Below are 20,167 nucleotides of genomic sequence, written 5' to 3'. Positions count from 1 at the left end.
GCAGTGAGGAATGAAGTTAGAACAAGGAGAGACGCTAGGCCGGTTGAATACTCTGAGATAAGTGGAAGACTAGGCCCTTATGCTTCCAAAACGTAAAAACGCTACTACGGCGATTACACATAAATGGCAATGTTGTCCCAGTGGAGGAAAGAAGTTAGATCGAGGATGCACTTAAGGTAAGTGGAATCTCTGAGTTAAGTGCAGGCCAAGTCCCTTATGCTTCCAAAACGTATATACGCTCTTCAGGCAAACACTCATACATGGCACTGTTTTCCCAGAGTGGAAAGAAGATAGAACTAGGACAGACGCGAGGCAAGTTGAAGACTCTGAGATAACTCTACACCTAGGTCCTTACGCTTCCAAAACGTAAAACGCTACTAAGGCGAATACTCATAAATGGCCCTGTTTTCCCAGTTCAGAAAAGAAGTGAGAAGAAGGACGAACTCTAGGCTGCTTGGATACTCTGAGTTATGTGTATGCCTAGTCCCATATGCTTCCAAAACCTGGGAACGCTACTAAGGCGAATACTCATAAAGAGCAATGTTGTCCCAGTGGAGGAAAGAAGTTAGATCGAGGACACACTTAAGGTAGGTTGGAGACTCTGAGTTAAGTGCAGGCCAAGTCCCTTATGCTTCCAAAACATATCAACGCTCTTCAGGCAAACACTCATAAATGGCATTGTTTTCGAAGTGAGGAATGAAGTTAGAACAAGGAGAGATGCTAGGCCGGTTGAATACTCTCAGATATGTGGAAGCCTAGGCCCTTATGCTTCCTAAACTGAAAAACGCTACTAGGCGAATCCTCATAAGTGGGAGAGTTTTCCTATTTCAGAAAATAATTGAGAAGAAGGACGGACTCTAGGCTGCTTGGACACTCTGAGTTAAGTGCACGTCAGTCCCTTATGCTTCCCAAACGTATAAACGCTACTAAGGCCAATACTCATAAATGGCAGTGTTGTCCCAGTGGAGGAAAGAAGTTAGAACGAGGACGGACGTAAGGCAGGTTGGATACTCTGAGTTACAGGCAGGCCAAGTCCCTTCTACTTCCAAAACGTATAAACGCTCTTCAGGCAAACACTCATAAATGACACTGTTATCCCAGGGAGGAAAGAAATTAGAACTCGGACACAGGCTAGGCAGGTTGAATAATCTGAGATAACTGCACGCCTAGGCACTTATGGCTCCAAAACGTAAAACGCTATTAAGTTGAATACTCATAGTAGGCTATGTTTTCCCAGTTCAGAAAAGAAGTGAAAACAAGGACGTACTCTAGGCTGCTTGGATACTCTGAGTTAAGGGCAACCCAGTCCCTTATGCTTCGAAAACTTATAAACGCGACTAAGGCAAATACTCATAAATGGCAATGCTGTCCCAGTGGAGGAAAGAAGTTAGAATGAGGACGGACTTAAGGCAGGTTGGATACTCTGAGTTACAGGCAAGCCAAGGCCCTTCTGCTTCCAAAACGTATAAACGCTCTTCAGGCAAACACTCATCCATGGCACTGTTTTCCCAGAGTGGAAAGAAGACAGAACTAGGACAGACGCGAGGCAGGTTGAAGACTCTGAGATAACTCTACACCTAGGTCCTTATGCTTCCAAAACGTAAAACGCTACTAAGGCGAATACTCATAAATGGCCCTGTTTTCCCAGTTCAGAAAAGAAGTGAGAAGAAGGACGAACTCTAGGCTGCTTGGATACTCTGAGTTATGTGTATGCCAAGTCCCATATGCTTCCAAAACCTGGGAACGCTGCTAAGGCGAATACTCATAAATAGCAATGTTGTCCCAGTGGAGGAAAGAAGTTAGATCGAGGACACACTTAAGGTAGGTTGGAGACTCTGAGTTAAGTGCAGGCCAAGTCCCTTAGGCTTCCAAAACATATCAACGCTCTTCAGGCAAACACTCATAAATGGCATTGTTTTCGCCGTGAGGAATGAAGTTAGAACAAGGAAAGACGCTAGGCCGGTTGAATACTCTCAGATATGTGGAAGCCTAGGCCCTTATGCTTCCTAAACTGAAAAACGCTACTAGGCGAATCCTCATAAGTGGGAGAGTTTTCCTATTTCAGAAAATAATTGAGAAGAAGGACGGACTCTAGGCTGCTTGGACACTCTGAGTTAAGTGCACGTCAGTCCCTTATGCTTCCCAAACGTATAAACGCTACTAAGGCCAATACTCATAAATGGCAGTGTTGTCCCAGTGGAGGAAAGAAGTTAGAACGAGGACGGACGTAAGGCAGGTTGGATACTCTGAGTTACAGGCAGGCCAAGTCCCTTCTACTTCCAAAACGTATAAACGCTCTTCAGGCAAACACTCATAAATGACACTGTTATCCCAGGGAGGAAAGAAATTAGAACTCGGACACAGGCTAGGCAGGTTGAATAATCTGAGATAACTGCACGCCTAGGCACTTATGGCTCCAAAACGTAAAACGCTATTAAGTTGAATACTCATAGTAGGCTATGTTTTCCCAGTTCAGAAAAGAAGTGAAAACAAGGACGTACTCTAGGCTGCTTGGATACTCTGAGTTAAGGGCAACCCAGTCCCTTATGCTTCGAAAACTTATAAACGCGACTAAGGCAAATACTCATAAATGGCAATGCTGTCCCAGTGGAGGAAAGAAGTTAGAATGAGGACGGACTTAAGGCAGGTTGGATACTCTGAGTTACAGGCAAGCCAAGGCCCTTCTGCTTCCAAAACGTATAAACGCTCTTCAGGCAAACACTCATCCATGGCACTGTTTTCCCAGAGTGGAAAGAAGACAGAACTAGGACAGACGCGAGGCAGGTTGAAGACTCTGAGATAACTCTACACCTAGGTCCTTATGCTTCCAAAACGTAAAACGCTACTAAGGCGAATACTCATAAATGGCCCTGTTTTCCCAGTTCAGAAAAGAAGTGAGAAGAAGGACGAACTCTAGGCTGCTTGGATACTCTGAGTTATGTGTATGCCAAGTCCCATATGCTTCCAAAACCTGGGAACGCTGCTAAGGCGAATACTCATAAATAGCAATGTTGTCCCAGTGGAGGAAAGAAGTTAGATCGAGGACACACTTAAGGTAGGTTGGAGACTCTGAGTTAAGTGCAGGCCAAGTCCCTTATGCTTCCAAAACGTGTAAATGCGACTAAGGCAAATACTCATAAAGGGCAATGTTGTCCCATTGGAGGAAAGAAGTTAGAAAGAGGATGGACTTAAGGCAGGTTGGATACTCTGAGTTACAGGCAAGCCAAGGCCCTTCTGCTTCCAAAACGTATAAACGCTCTTCATGCAAACACTCATCCATGGCACTGTTTTCCCAGAGTGGAAAGAAGATAGAACTAGGACAGACGCGAGGCAAGTTGAAGACTCTGAGATAACTCTACACCTAGGTCCTTATGCTTCCAAAACGTAAAACGCTACTAAGGCGAATACTCATAAATGGCCCTGTTTTCCCAGTTCAGAAAAGAAGTGAGAAGAAGGACGAACTCTAGGCTGCTTGGATACTCTGAGTTATGTGTATGCCAAGTCCCATATGCTTCCAAAACCTGGGAACGCTACTAAGGCGAATACTCATAAATAGCAATGTTGTCCCAGTGGAGGAAAGAAGTTAGATCGAGGACACACTTAAGGTAGGTTGGAGACTCTGAGTTAAGTGCAGGCCAAGTCCCTTATGCTTCCAAAACATATCAACGCACTTCAGGCAAACACTCATAAATGGCATTGTTTTCGCACTGAGGAATGAAGTTAGAACAAGGAGAGACGCTAGGCCGGTTGAATACTCTCAGATATGTGGAAGCCTAGGCCCTTATGCTTCCTAAACTGAAAAACGCTACTAAGGCGAATTCTCATAAGTGGGAGAGTTTTCCTATTTCAGAAAATGGTTGAGAAGAAGGACGGACTCTAGGCTGCTTGGACACTCTGAGTTAAGTGCACGTCAGTCCCTTATGCTTCCCAAACGTATAAACGCTACTAAGGCCAATACTCATAAATGGCCATGTTGTCTCAGTTGAGGAAAGAACTTAGAACTAGGACGGACTTAAGGAAGGTTGGATACTCTGAGTTACAGGCAGGCCAAGTCCCTTATGCTTCCAAAACCTGTGAATGCTCCTAAGGCAAATACTCATAAATGGCAATGTGGTCCCAGTGGAGGAAAGAAGTTAGATCGAGGATGCACTTAAGGCAGGTTGTAAACTCTGAGTTAAGTGCAGGCCAAGTCCCTTATGCTTCCAAAACATATCAACGCTCTTCAGGCAAACACTCATAAATGGCAAAGTTTTCGCAGTGAGGAATGAAGTTAGAACAAGGAGAGACGCTAGGCCGGTTGAATACTCTGAGATAAGTGGAAGACTACGCCCTTATGCTTCCTAAACTGAAAAACGCTACTAAGGCGAATCCTCATAAATGGCAAAGTTTTCCTATTTCAGAAAATAATTGAGAAGAAGGACGGACTCTAGGCTGCTTGGACACTCTGAGTTAAGTGCCCGTCAAGTCCCTTATGCTTCCCAAACGTATAAACGCTACTAAGGCCAATACTCATAAATGGCAGTGTTGTCCCAGTGGAGGAAAGAAGTTAGAACGAGGACGGATGTAAGGCAGGTTGGATACTCTGAGTTACAGGCAGGCCAAGTCCCTTCTACTTCCAAAACGTATAAACGCTCTTCAGGCAAACACTCATAAATGACACTGTGATCCCAGGGAGGAAAGAAATTAGAACTCGGACAGAGGCTAGGCAGGTTGAATACTCTGAGATAACTGCACGCCTAGGCACTTATGCTTCCAAAACGTAAAACGCTATTAAGTTGAATACTCATAATAGGCAATGTTTTCCCAGTTCAGAAAAGATGGGAGAAGAAGGACGTACTCTAGACTGCTTGGATACTCTGAGTTAAGTGCATGCCAAGTCCCTTGTGCTTCCAAAACCTATAAACGCGACTAAGGCAAATACTCATAAATGGCAATGCTGTCCCAGTTGAGGAAAGAAGTTAGAACGAGGACGGACGTAAGGCAGGTTGGATACTCTGAGTTACAGGCAGGCCAAGTCCCTTCTACTTCCAAAACGTATAAACGCTCTTCAGGCAAACACTCATAAATGACACTGTTATCCCAGGGAGGAAAGAAATTAGAACTCGGACAGAGGCTAGGCAGGTTGAATAATCTGAGATAACTGCAAGCCTAGGCACTTATGGCTCCAAAACGTAAAACGCTATTAAGTTGAATACTCATAGTAGGCAATGTTTTCCCAGTTCAGAAAAGAAGTGAAAAGAAGGACGTACTCTAGGCTGCTTGGATACTCTGAGTTAAGGGCAAACCAGTCCCTTATGCTTCCAAAACTTATAAACGCGACTAAGGCAAATACTCATAAATGGCAATGTTGTCCCAGTGGAGGAAAGAAGATAGAACGAGGACGGACTTAAGGCAGGTTGGATACTCTGAGTTACAGGCAGGCCAAGGCTCTTCTGCTTTCAAAACGTATAAACGCTCTTCAGGCAAACACTCATAAATGACACTGTTATCCCAGGGAGGAAAGAAATTAGAACTCGGACAGAGGCTAGGCAGGATGAATACTCTGAGATAACTGCATGCCTAGGCACTTATGCTTCCAAAACGTAAAACGCTATTAAGTTGAATACTCATATATGGGAGGCAATGTTTTCCCAGTTCAGAAAAGATGGGAGAAGAAGGACGTACTCTAGACTGCCTGGATACTCTGAGTTAAGTGCATGCCAAGTCCCTTATGCTTCCAAAACTATAAACGCGTCTAAGGCAAATACTCATAAATGGCAATGTTGTCCCAGTTGAGGAAAGATGTTAGAACGAGGTCGGATTTAACGCAGGTTGGATACTCTGAGTTACAGGCAGGCCAATTCCCTTATGCTTCCAAAACGTATAAACTCTCTTCAGGCAAACACTCATAAATGGCACTGTTTTCGCAGTGAGGAATGAAGTTAGAACAATGAGAAACGCTAGGCCTGTTGAATACTCTGAGATAAGTGGAAGCCTAAGCCCTTATGCTTCCTAAACTGAAAAATGCTACTAAGACGAAACCTCATAAATGGCTATGTTTTTCTAGTTCAGCAAAGAAGTGAGAAGAAGTACGGACTCTAGGCTGCTTGGACACTCTGAGTTAAGTGCACGCCAAGACCCTTATGCTTCCCAAACCTATAAACGCTACTAAGGCAAATGCTCATAAATGGCAATGTTGTGCTACTTGAGGAAAGAAGTTAGAACGAGGACGGACTTAAGGCTGGTTGGATACTCGGAGGTACAGGCAGGCCAAGTCCCTTTTGCTTCCAAAACGTATAAACTCTCTTCAGGCAAACACTCATAAATGACACTGTTATCCCAGGGAGGAAAGAAGTTAGAACTCGGATAGAGGCTAGGCAGGTTTAACACTCTGAGATTACTGCACGCCTAGGCCCTTATGCTTCCAAAACGTAAACGCTATTAAGTTGAATACTCATAATAGGCAATATTTTCCCAGTTCAGAAAAGGTGTGAGAAGAAGGACGTTCCATAGACTGCTTGGATACTCTGTGTTAAGTGCATGCCAAGTCCCTTATGCTTCCAAACCTATAAACGCGTCTAAGGCAAATACTCATAAATGGCAGTGTTGTCCCAGTTGAGGAAAGAAGTTAGAACGAGGACGGACGTAAGGCAGGTTGGATACTCTGAGTTACAGGCAGGCCAAGTCCCTTATGCTTCCAAAACATATCAAAGCTCTTCAGGCAAACACTCATAAATGGCACTGTTTTCGCAGTGAGGAATGAAGGTAGAACAAGGAGAGACGCTAGGCCGGTTGAATACTCTGAGATAAGTGGAAGCCTAGGCCCTTAGGCTTCCAAAACTGAAAAACGCTACTAAGGCGAATCCTCATAAATGGCTATGTTTTCCAAGTTTAGAAAAGAAGTGAGAAGGACGGGCTCTAGGCTGCTTGGACACTCTGAGTTAAGTGCACGCCAAGTCCCTTATGCTTCAAAAACTTATAAACGCTACTAAGGCAAATACTTATAAATGGCAATGTTGTCCCAGTTGAGGAAAGAAGTTAGAACGAGGACGGACTTAAGGCAGGTTGGATACCCTGAGTTAAAGCCAGGCCAAGTCCCTTATGCTTCCAAAACCTGTGAACTCTACTAAGGCAAATACTCATAAATGGCAATGTTTGCCCAGTTCAGAAAAGAAGTGAGAAGAAGGACAGACGCTAGGCAGGTTGAATACTCTGACATAAGTGCACACCTAGGCCCTTATGCTTCCAAAACGTAAAAACGCTGCGAAGGCGAATACTCATAAATGGCAATGTTTTCCCAGTTCAGAAAAGAAATGAGAAGAAGGACGGGTTCTAGGCTGCTTGGATACTCTGAGTTAGTGCAAGCCAAGTCCCTTATGCTTCCAAAACAAATAAATGCTACTAAGGCGAATACTCATAAATGGCAATGTTGTCCCAGTTGAGGAAAGAAGTTAGAATGAGGACGGACTTAAGGCAAGTTGGATACACTGAGTTAAGTGCACGCCAAGGCCCTTATGCTTCCAAAACCTGTAAACGCTCTTAAGGCAAACACTCATAAATGGCACTGTTTTCACAGAGAGGAATGAAGTTAGAACAAGGACAGACGTTAGGCAAGTTGAATACTCTGAGGTAAGTGCACGCCTAGGGCCTTATGCTTCAGAAACGTAAAAACGCTGCTAAGGCATTTACGCATAAATGGCAATGATTTCCCAGTTCAGAAAAGAAGTGAGAAGAAGGAAGGACTCTGGGCTGCTTGGATAATCTGAGTTAAGTGCACGCCAAGTCCCTTATGCTTCCAAAACGTATAAACGCGACTAAGGAGAATACTCATAAATGGCAATGTTATCCCAGTTGAGGATAGAAGTAAGAACAGAGACTGACGCTAGGCCAGTTGGATTCTCTGAGTTAACTGCTTACAAAGCCCCTTATGCTTCCAAAACTTATGAACGCTCTTAAGGCCAATATTCATCAATGGCAGTGTAATCGCACCGGACGAAAGAAGTTAAAACAAGGACAGACTCTAGGCCGGTTGGAAACTCTGAGTTAAGTGCACTCCTAGGCTCTGATGATTCCCACACATATAATCGCTCTTAAGGTTAACACTCATATGTGCGAAAGTGTTCCCAGTGGAGGAAAAAAGTTAAAAAGAGTACGGACTTAAGGCAGGTTGGATACTCTGAGTTAGAGGCAGGCCAAGTCCCTTATAGTTCCAAAACTTATAAACGCTCTTCCAAAACTTATTAACGCTCTTAAGGCGAATACGCATCAATGGCAGTGTATTCGCACCGGACGAAAGAAGTTAAAACAAGGAGAGACTCTAGGCAGGTTGGAAACTCTGAAGTGCACTCCTAGGCTCTTATGATTCCCACACATAACTGAGACTGATAGTCTCAGTTAACTGCTTACCAAGACCCTTATGCTTCCAAAACATAGTCCAAAACATGTCCAAAAGAGGACAGACTCTAGGCAGGTTGGAAACTCTGAGTTAAGTGCACTCCTATGCTCTGATGATTCCCAAACATATAATCGCTCTTAAGGTAAACACTCATATGTGGGAGAGTGTTCCCATTGGAGGAAAGAAGTTAGAACGAGGACGGACTTAAGGCAGGTTGGATACTCTGTGTTACGTGCAGCCCAAGGCCCATATGCTTCCAAAACGTATAAACGCTCTTCAGGCAAACACTCATAAATGGCACTGTTTTCGCCGTGAGTAATGAAGTTAGAACAAGGACAGATGCTAGGCAGTTTGAATACTCTGAGATAAGTGTACGTCTAGGCACTTATGCTTCCACAACGTAAAAACGCTACTAAAGCGAATACTCATATACGGCAATGTTTTCCCAGTTCAGAAAAGAAGTGAGAATAAGGAAGAACTCTAAGCTGCTTGGATACTCTGATTTAAGTGCAGCCAAGTCCTTTATGCTACCAAAACTTTTAAACGCTATTAAGGCGAATACTCATAAATGGCAACGTTGTCCCAGTTGAGGAAAGAAGTTAGAACATGGACCCACGCTAGGCCGGTTGGGTATTCTGAGTTAACTGCTCACCAAGACCCTTATTCTTCCAAAACTTATTAATGCTCTTAAGGCGAATTCTCATCAATGGCAGTGTATTCGCACCGGACGAAAGAAGTTAAACAAGGACAGAATCTAGGCAGGTTTGAAACTCTGAGTTAGGTGCACTCCTAGGCTCTTATGATTCCCACACATATAATCCCTCTTAAGGTTATCACTCATGTGGGAGAGTGTTCCCAGTGGAGTAAAGAAGTTAGAATGAGGATGGACTTAAGGCAGGTTGGATACTCTGAGTTAAGTGCAGGACAAGGCCCTTATGCTTCCAAAACGTATAAACCCTCTTCAGGCAAACACTCATAAATGACACTGTTTTCCCAGTGAGGAAATAAGTTAGAACAAGGACAGATGCTAGGCAGGTTGAATACTCTGCGATAAGTACACGCCCAGGCCCTTATGCTTCCAAAACGTAAAAACGCTACTAAAGGCGAATACTCATAAATGGCAATGTTTTCCCAGTTCAACAAAGAAGTGAGAAGAAGGACGAACTCTAGGCTGCTTGGATACTCTAAGTTAAGTGCATGCCAAGTCCCTTATGCTTCCAAAACCTATAAACGCTACGAAGGCGTATACTCATAAATGGTAATGTTGTCCCAGTTGAGGAAAGAAGTTCGAACAAGGGCGGACTTAAGGCAGGTTGGATACTCTGAGTTAAGTGCAGACCAAGGCCCTTATGCTTCCAAAACGTATAAACGCTCTTAAGGCAAACTCTCATAAATGACACTGTTTTCGCAGTGAGGAATGAAGTTAGAACAAGGACAGACCCTAGGCAGGTTGAAAACACCGAGATAAGTGCACGCCTAGGCCCTTATGCTTCCACAACGTAAAAACGCTACTAAGGCGAATAATCATAAATGGCAACGTTTTCCCAGTTGAGGATAGAAGTTAGAAGAAAGACAGACGCTAGGCCAGTTGGATATTCTGAGTTAACTGCTCACTAAGCCCCTTATGCTTCCAAAAGTTATTAACGCTCTTAAGGCGAATATTCATCAATGGCAGTGTATTCGCACCAGACGAAAGAAGTTAAAACAAGGACAGACTCTAGGCAGGTTGGAAACTCTGAGTTAAGTGCACTCCTAGGCTCTTATGATTCCCACACATATAATCGCTCTTAAGGTTAACACTCATATGTGGGAAAGTGTTCCCAGTGGAGGAAAGAAGTTAGAACGAGGACGGACTTAAGGCAGGGTGGATACTCTGAGTTAAGTGCAGCCCAAGGACCTTATGCTTCCAAAACGTATAAACGCTCTTCAGGCAAACACTCATAAATGGCACTGTTTTCCCAGTGAGGAAAGAAGTTAGAAGAAGGACAGACGCTAGGCAAGTTGAATACTCTGAGATAAATGCACGCCTAGGCCCTTATGCTTCCAAAACGTAAAAACACTACTAAGGTGCATACTCATAAATGGCAATGTTTTCCCAGTTCAGAAAAGAAGTGAGAAGAAGGACAAACTATAGGCTTCTTGGATACTCTGAGTTAAGTGCACGCCAAGTCCCTTATGATTCCAAAACTTATAAACGCTACCAATCCCTATAAAAGCTCTTAAGGCGAATACTCATCAATGGCAATGTTTTCGCATTTGAAGAAAAAGTTAGAACAAGGACAGACTCCAGGCTGGTTGGAACTCTGAGTTAAGTGCACACCAAGGCCCTTATGCTTCCATAACGTATAAACGCTCTTAAGGCGAATGTTCCTCAATGGCAGTGTTTTCCCAGTTGAAGAAAGAAGTTACAACAAGGACGGAACCTAGGCAGTTTGGATACTCTCAGTGAAGTGCATACCTGGGCCCCTATGCTTCCAAAACATAGAATCGGGCTTAAGGTGAACGCTCATATGTGGGAGAGTGTTCCCAGTTGAGGAAAGAAGTTAGAACGAGGACGGACTTAAGGCACGCTGGATACTCTGAATTAAGGTCATGCTAAGTCCCTTATGCCTCCAAAATGTATGGTCGCTCTCAAGGCTAACACACATATGGGCAGAGTGTTCCCAATTCAGAAAATAAGTTAGAAGATGGTGGACTCTAGGCTGCTTGGATACTCTGAGTTAAGTGCATGACAAAGCGCTAATGCTTCCAAAACATATAAACGCTACTAAGGCGAATACTCATGAATGGCAATGTTTTCCCAGTTGAGGATAGAAGGTAGAACAAAGACAGAAGAGAGGCCGGTTGGAAACTCTGACATAAGTGATACCCAAGGCCCTTATGCTTCCAAAACTTATAGTCGCTCTCAGGGCTAACGGACATATGTGGCAGAGTGTTCCCAGTTCAGAAAAGAAGTGAGAAGAAGGAGGGACTCTAGGCTGCTTGGATACTCTGAGTTAAGTGCGCGACAAGGCCCTATGCTTCAAAAACCTATAAACGCTACTAAGACGAATACTCATAAATGGCAATGTTGTCCCAGTTGAGGAAAGAAGTTACAACAAGGACAGACGCCAGGCCGGTTGGATATTCTGAGTTAAGTGCTCACCAAGCCATTTATGCTTCCAAAACATATAAACGCTCTTAAGGCAAATACTCATAAATGGCAATCTTTTCCCAGTTGAGGATAGAAGTTAGAACAAAAACAGCGAGGCCAGTTGGATACTCTGAGATAAGTGATAGCCAAGGCCCTTACGCTTCCAAAATGTATGGTCGCTCTCAAGGTTAACGGACATATGTGGCAGAGTGTTCCCAGTTCAGAAAAGAAGTGAGAAGAAGGACGGACTCTAGGCTGCTTGGTTACTCTAAGTTAAGTGCACGACAAGTCCCTTATGCTTCCAAACCGTATAAACACTACTAAGGTGAATACTCATAAATGGCAATGTTGTCCCAGTTGAGGAAAGAAGTTAGAACAAGGAAAGACACTAGTCCTGTTGGATATTCTGAGTTAAGTGCTCACCAAGCCCATTATGCTTCCAAAACGTATAAACGCTCTTAAGGCAAATATTCATCAATGGCAGTGTATTCGCATTTGAAGAAAAAGTTAGAACAAGAAAAAGTTAGAACAAGGACAGACTCCAGGCAGGTTGGAACTCTGAGTTAAGTGCACACCAAGGCCCTTATGCTTCCATAACGTATAAACGCTCTTAAGGTGAATACTCCTCAATGGCAGTGTTTTCCCAGTTGAGGAAAGAAGTTACAACAAGGACGGAACCTAGGCAGTTTGGATACTCTGAGTGAAGTGCATACCTGGGACCCTATGCTTCCAAAACATAGAATCGCACTTAAGGTGAACGCTCATATGTGGGAGAGTGTTCCCAGTTGAGGAAAGAAGTTAGAACGAGGACGGACTTAAGGCACGCTGGATACTCTGAGGTAAGTGATAGCCAAGGTCCTTATGCTTCCAAAATGTATGGTCGCTCTCAAGGCTAACACACATATGTGGCAGCGTGTTCCCAGTTAAGAAAAGAAGTTAGAAGAAGGACGGACTCTAGGCTGCTTGGATACTCTGAGTTAAGTGCATGACACGGTGCTAATGCTTTCAAAACATATAAATGCTACTAAGGCGAATACTCATGAATGGCAAAGTTTTCCCAGTTGAGAATAGAAGTTAGAACAAAGACAGAAGCGAGGCTGGTTGGAAACTCTGAGATAAGTGATAGCCAAGGCCCTTATGCTTCCAAAACTTATGGTGGCTCTCAAGGCTAACGGACATATGTGGCAGAGTGTTCCCAGTTCAGAAAAGAAGTGAGAAGAAGGAGGGACTCTAGGCTGCTTGGATACTCTGAGTTAAGTGCACGACAAGGCCCTAAGCTTCAAAAACCTATAAACGCTAGTAAGACGAATACTCATAAATGGCAATATTGTCCCAGTTGAGGAAAGAAGTTAGAACCAGGCCAAACGCCAGGCCGGTTGGATATTCTGAGTTAAGTGCTCACCAAGCCATTTATGCTTCCAAAACATATAAACGCTCTTAAGGCAAATACTCATAAATGGCAATCTTTTCCCAATTGAGGATAGAAGTTAGAACAAAAACAGCGAGGCCAGTTGGATACTCTGAGATAAGTGATAGCCAAGGCCCTTATGCTTCCAAAATGTATGGTCGCTCTCAAGGCTAACGGACATATGTGGCAGAGTGTTCCCAGTTCAGAAAAGAAGTGAGAGGAAGGACGGACTCTAGGCTGCTTGGTTACTCTGAGTTAAGTGCACGACAAGTCCCTTATGCTTCCAAACCGAATAAACGCTACTAAGACGAATACTCATAAATGGCAATGTTGTCCCAGTTGAGGAAAGAAGTTAGAACAAGGAAAGACGCTAGTCCGGTTGGATATTCTGAGTTAAGTGCTCACCAAGCCATTATGCTTCCAAAACGTATAAACGCTCTTAAGGAGAATATTCATCAATGGCAGTGTATTCGCAGTGGAGGAAAGAAGTTAGAACAAGGACTGACTCCAGGCTGGTTGGAAACTCTGAGTAGAGTGCACTCCAGGGCTCTTATGTTTCCCAAACATATAATCGCACTTAAGGTTAACACTCATATGTGGGAGAGTGTTCCCTGTTGAGGAAAGAAGTTAGAATCAGGATGGACTTAAGGCCGGTTGGATACTCTGAGTTAAGTTCAGGCCAAGGACCTTATGCTTCCAAAATGTATAAACGCTCTTAAGGCAAACACTCATAAATGGCACCGTTTTGCCTGTAAGGAAAGAAGTTAGAACAAGGACAGGCACTAGACAGGTTGGATACTCTCAGTTCAGTGCACTCCAAGGCCCTAATGCTTCCAAAACATATGGTCTCTCTCAAGGATAACACACATATGTGGCAGAGTGTTCCTAGTTAAGAAAGAAGTTAGAAGAAGGAGGGACTCTAGAGTGCTTGGCTACTCTGAGTTAAGTTCAGGCGAAAGCCCTAATGCTTCCAAAACGTATAAAGGCTATTTAGGCGAACACTCATAAATGGCAATGTTTTCCCAGTGAGGAAAGAAGTTAGAACAAGGACAGACGCTAGGCTGTTTGGATACTCTCAGTTCAGTGCACTCCAAGGCCCTAATGCTTCCAAAACATATACTTCCGCTTTATTCGAAAATCCGTCAATGGCAGTGTTTTCCCAGTGGAGGTAAGCAGTGAGAACGAGGAAGGAGGCTAGGCAGGTTGATATTCTGGTTAAGCGTTCACCAAGCACCTTATGCTTCCAATCCCTATAAAAGCTCTTAAGGCGAATGCTCATCAATGGCAGTGTTTTCACATTTGAAGAAAAAGTTAGAACAAGGACAGACTCCAGGCAGGTTGGAACTCTGAGTTAAGTGCACACCAAGGCCCTTATGCTTCCATAACGTATAAACGCTCTTAAGGCGAATACTCCTCAATGGCAGTGTTTTCCCAGTTGAGGAAAGAAGTTACAACAAGGACGGAACCTAGGCAGTTTGGATACTCTGAGTGAAGTGCACACCTGGGACCCTATGCTTCCAAAACATAGAATCGCGCTTAAGGTGAACGCTCATATGTGGGAGACTGTTCCCAGTTGAGGAAAGAAGTTACAACCAGGACAGAACTTAGGCAGTTTGGATATTCTGAGTTAAGTGCACTCCTAGGCCCTTATCCTTCCAAAATATATAATCGCACTTAAGGTTAACAGTCATATGTGGGAGCGTGTTCCCAGTTGAGGAAAGAAGTTATAAAGAGGACAAACTTAAGGCACGTTGGATACTCTGAGTTAAGTGCAGGCCAAGGCCCTTAGGCTTCCAAAACTTATTAACGCTCTGAAGGCGAATATTCATCAATGGCAGTGTATTCGCACTGGAGGAAAGAAGTTAAAACAAGCACAGACTCTAGACAGGTTGGAAACTCTGAGTTAAGTGCACTCCTAGGAGCTTATGATTCCCACACATATAATCGCTCTTAAGGCTAACACTCATGTGGGAGAGTATTCCCAGTGGAGGAGAGAAGTTAGAACCAGGACGGTCTTAAGGCAGGTTGGATACTCTGAGTTACAGGCAGGCCAAGGCCCTTCTGATTCCAAAACCTATAAACGCTCTTCAGGCAAACACTCATAAATGGCACTGTTTTCCCAGTGAGGAAAGAAGTTAGAACAACGACAGACGTTAGGCAGGTTGAATACTCTGAGATAAGTGCATGCCTAGGCCCTTATGCTTCCAAAATGTAAAACGCTACTAAGGCGAATACTCATAAATGGCCCTGTTTTCCCAGTTCAGAAAAGAAGTGAAAAGAAGGACGTACTCTAGGCTGCTTGGATACTCTGAGTTAAGGGCAACCCAGTCCCTTATGCTTCGAAAACTTATAAACGCGACTAAGGCAAATACTCATAAATGGCAATGCTGTTCCAGTGGAGGAAAGAAGTTAGAACGAGGACGGACTTAAGACAGGTTGGATACTCTGAGTTACAGGCAAGCCAAGGCCCTTCTGCTTCCAAAACGTATAAACGCTCTTCAGGCAAACACTCATCCATGGCACTGTTTTCCCAGAGTGGAAAGAAGATAGAACTAGGACAGACGCGAGGCAGGTTGAAGACTCTGAGATAACTCTACACCTAGGTCCTTATGCTTCCAAAACGTAAAACGCTACTAAGGCGAATACTCATAAATGGCCCTGTTTTCCCAGTTCAGAAAAGAAGTGAGAAGAAGGACGAACTCTAGGCTGCTTGGATACTCTGAGTTATGTGTATGCCAAGTCCCATATGCTTCCAAAACCTGGGAACGCTACTAAGGCGAATACTCATAAATAGCAATGTTGTCCCAGTGGAGGAAAGAAGTTAGATCGAGGACACACTTAAGGTAGGTTGGAGACTCTGAGTTAAGTGCAGGCCAAGTCCCTTATGCTTCCAAAACGTGTAAATGCGACTAAGGCAAATACTCATAAAGGGCAATGTTGTCCCATTGGAGGAAAGATGTTAGAACGAGGACGGACTTAAGGCAGGTTGGATACTCTGAGTTACAGGCAAGCCAAGGCCCTTCTGCTTCCAAAACGTATAAACGCTCTTCAGGCAAACACTCATCCATGGCACTGTTTTCCCAGAGTGGAAAGAAGATAGAACTAGGACAGACGCGAGGCAAGTTGAAGACTCTGAGATAACTCTACACCTAGGTCCTTATGCTTCCAAAACGTAAAACGCTACTAAGGCGAATACTCATAAATGGCCCTGTTTTCCCAGTTCAGAAAAGAAGTGAGAAGAAGGACGAACTCTAGGCTGCTTGGATACTCTGAGTTATGTGTATGCCAAGTCCCATATGCTTCCAAAACCTGGGAACGCTACTAAGGCGAATACTCATAAATAGCAATGTTGTCCCAGTGGAGGAAAGAAGTTAGATCGAGGACACACTTAAGGTAGGTTGGAGACTCTGAGTTAAGTGCAGGCCAAGTCCCTTATGCTTCCAAAACATATCAACGCTCTTCAGGCAAACACTCATAAATGGCATTGTTTTCGCAGTGAGGAATGAAGTTAGAACAAGGAAAGACGCTAGGCCGGTTGAATACTCTCAGATATGTGGAAGCCTAGGCCCTTATGCTTCCTGAACTGAAAAACGCTACTAAGGCGAATCCTCATAAGAGGGAGAGTTTTCCGATTTCAGAAAATAATTGAGAAGAAGAACGGACTCTAGGCTGCTTGGACACTCTGAGTTAAGTGCACGTCAGTCCCTTATGCTTCCCAAACGTATAAACGCTTCTAAGGCCAATACTCATAAATGGCCATGTTGTCTCAGTTGAGGAAAGAACTTAGAACTAGGACGGACTTAAGGAAGGTTGGATACTCTGAGTTACAGGCAGGCCAAGTCCCTTATGCTTCCAAAACCTGTGAATGCTCCTAAGGCAAATACTCATAAATGGCAATGTGGTCCCAGTGGAGGAAAGAAGTTAGATCGAGGAGGCACTTAAGGCAGGTTGTAAACTCTGAGTTAAGTGCAGGCCAAGTCCCTTATGCTTCCAAAACATATCAACGCTCTTCAGGCAAACACTCATAAATGGCAAAGTTTTCGCAGTGAGGAATGAAGTTAGAACAAGGAGAGACGCTAGGCCGGTTGAATACTCTGAGATAAGTGGAAGACTAGGCCCTTATGCTTCCAAAACGTAAAAACGCTACTAAGGCGATTACTCATAAATGGCAATGTTGTCCCAGTGGAGGAAAGAAGTTAGACCGAGGATGCACTTAAGGTAGGTGGAAACTCTGAGTTAAGTGCAGGCCAAGTCCCTTATGCTTCCAAAACGTATATACGCTCTTCAGGCAAACACTCATACATGGCACTGTTTTCCCAGAGTGGAAAGAAGATAGAACTAGGACAGACGCGAGGCAAGTTGAAGACTCTGAGATAACTCTACACCTAGGTCCTTATGCTTCCAAAACGTAAAACGCTACTAAGGCGAATACTCATAAATGGCCCTGTTTTCCCAGTTCAGAAAAGAAGTGAGAAGAAGGACGAACTCTAGGCTGCTTGGATACTCTGAGTTATGTGTATGCCAAGTCCCATATGCTTCCAAAACCTGGGAACGCTACTAAGGCGAATACTCATAAAGAGCAATGTTGTCCCAGTGGAGGAAAGAAGTTAGATCGAGGACACACTTAAGGTAGGTTGGAGACTCTGAGTTAAGTGCAGGCCAAGTCCCTTATGCTTCCAAAACATATCAACGCTCTTCAGGCAAACACTCATAAATGGCATTGTTTTCGAAGTGAGGAATGAAGTTAGAACAAGGAGAGATGCTAGGCCGGTTGAATACTCTCAGATATGTGGAAGCCTAGGCCCTTATGCTTCCTAAACTGAAAAACGCTACTAGGCGAATCCTCATAAGTGGGAGAGTTTTCCTATTTCAGAAAATAATTGAGAAGAAGGACGGACTCTAGGCTGCTTGGACACTCTGAGTTAAGTGCACGTCAGTCCCTTATGCTTCCCAAACGTATAAACGCTACTAAGGCCAATACTCATAAATGGCAGTGTTGTCCCAGTGGAGGAAAGAAGTTAGAACGAGGACGGACGTAAGGCAGGTTGGATACTCTGAGTTACAGGCAGGCCAAGTCCCTTCTACTTCCAAAACGTATAAACGCTCTTCAGGCAAACACTCATAAATGACACTGTGATCCCAGGGAGGAAAGAAATTAGAACTCGGACACAGCCTAGGCAGGTTGAATAATCTGAGATAACTGCACGCCTAGGCACTTCTGGCTCCAAAACGTAAAACGCTATTAAGTTGAATACTCCTAGTAGGCAATGTTTTCCCAGTACAGAAAAGAAGGGAAAAGAAGGAAGTACTCTAGGCTGCTTGGATACTCTGAGTTAAGGGCAACCCAGTCCCTTATGCTTCGAAAACTTATAAACGCGACTAAGGCAAATACTCATAAATGGCAATGCTGTCCCAGTGGAGGAAAGAAGTTAGAACGAGGACGGACTTAAGGCAGGTTGGATACTCTGAGTTACAGGCAAGCCAAGGCCCTTCTGCTTCCAAAACTTATAAACGCTCTTCAGGCAAACACTCATCCATGGCACTGTTTTCCCAGAGTGGAAAGAAGACAGAACTAGGACAGAAGCGAGGCAGGTTGAAGACTCTGAGATAACTCTACACCTAGGTCCTTATGCTTCCAAAACGTAAAACGCTACTAAGGCGAATACTCATAAATGGCCCTGTTTTCCCAGTTCAGAAAAGAAGTGAGAAGAAGGACGAACTCTAGGCTGCTTGGATACTCTGAGTTATGTGTATGCCAAGTCCCATATGCTTCCAAAACCTGGGAACGCTACTAAGGCGAATACTCATAAATAGCAATGTTGTCCCAGTGGAGGAAAGAAGTTAGATCGAGGACACACTTAAGGTAGGTTGGAGACTCTGAGTTAAGTGCAGGCCAAGTCCCTTATGCTTCCAAAACATATCAACGCTCTTCAGGCAAACACTCATAAATGGCATTGTTTTCGCAGTGAGGAATGAAGTTAGAACAAGGAAAGACGCTAGGCCGGTTGAATACTCTCAGATATGTGGAAGCCTAGGCCCTTATGCTTCCTGAACTGAAAAACGCTACTAAGGCGAATCCTCATAAGAGGGAGAGTTTTCCGATTTCAGAAAATAATTGAGAAGAAGAACGGACTCTAGGCTGCTTGGACACTCTGAGTTAAGTGCACGTCAGTCCCTTATGCTTCCCAAACGTATAAACGCTTCTAAGGCCAATACTCATAAATGGCCATGTTGTCTCAGTTGAGGAAAGAACTTAGAACTAGGACGGACTTAAGGAAGGTTGGATACTCTGAGTTACAGGCAGGCCAAGTCCCTTATGCTTCCAAAACCTGTGAATGCTCCTAAGGCAAATACTCATAAATGGCAATGTGGTCCCAGTGGAGGAAAGAAGTTAGATCGAGGAGGCACTTAAGGCAGGTTGTAAACTCTGAGTTAAGTGCAGGCCAAGTCCCTTATGCTTCCAAAACATATCAACGCTCTTCAGGCAAACACTCATAAATGGCAAAGTTTTCGCAGTGAGGAATGAAGTTAGAACAAGGAGAGACGCTAGGCCGGTTGAATACTCTGAGATAAGTGGAAGACTAGGCCCTTATGCTTCCAAAACGTAAAAACGCTACTAAGGCGATTACTCATAAATGGCAATGTTGTCCCAGTGGAGGAAAGAAGTTAGACCGAGGATGCACTTAAGGTAGGTGGAAACTCTGAGTTAAGTGCAGGCCAAGTCCCTTATGCTTCCAAAACGTATATACGCTCTTCAGGCAAACACTCATACATGGCACTGTTTTCCCAGAGTGGAAAGAAGATAGAACTAGGACAGACGCGAGGCAAGTTGAAGACTCTGAGATAACTCTACACCTAGGTCCTTATGCTTCCAAAACGTAAAACGCTACTAAGGCGAATACTCATAAATGGCCCTGTTTTCCCAGTTCAGAAAAGAAGTGAGAAGAAGGACGAACTCTAGGCTGCTTGGATACTCTGAGTTATGTGTATGCCAAGTCCCATATGCTTCCAAAACCTGGGAACGCTACTAAGGCGAATACTCATAAAGAGCAATGTTGTCCCAGTGGAGGAAAGAAGTTAGATCGAGGACACACTTAAGGTAGGTTGGAGACTCTGAGTTAAGTGCAGGCCAAGTCCCTTATGCTTCCAAAACATATCAACGCTCTTCAGGCAAACACTCATAAATGGCATTGTTTTCGAAGTGAGGAATGAAGTTAGAACAAGGAGAGATGCTAGGCCGGTTGAATACTCT

This window comes from Meles meles, chromosome 7 (genome assembly GCF_922984935.1).
Source record: "Meles meles chromosome 7, mMelMel3.1 paternal haplotype, whole genome shotgun sequence".
Classification (NCBI taxonomy): domain Eukaryota; kingdom Metazoa; phylum Chordata; class Mammalia; order Carnivora; family Mustelidae; genus Meles; species Meles meles.
This window is presented reverse-complemented; position numbering follows the sequence as displayed.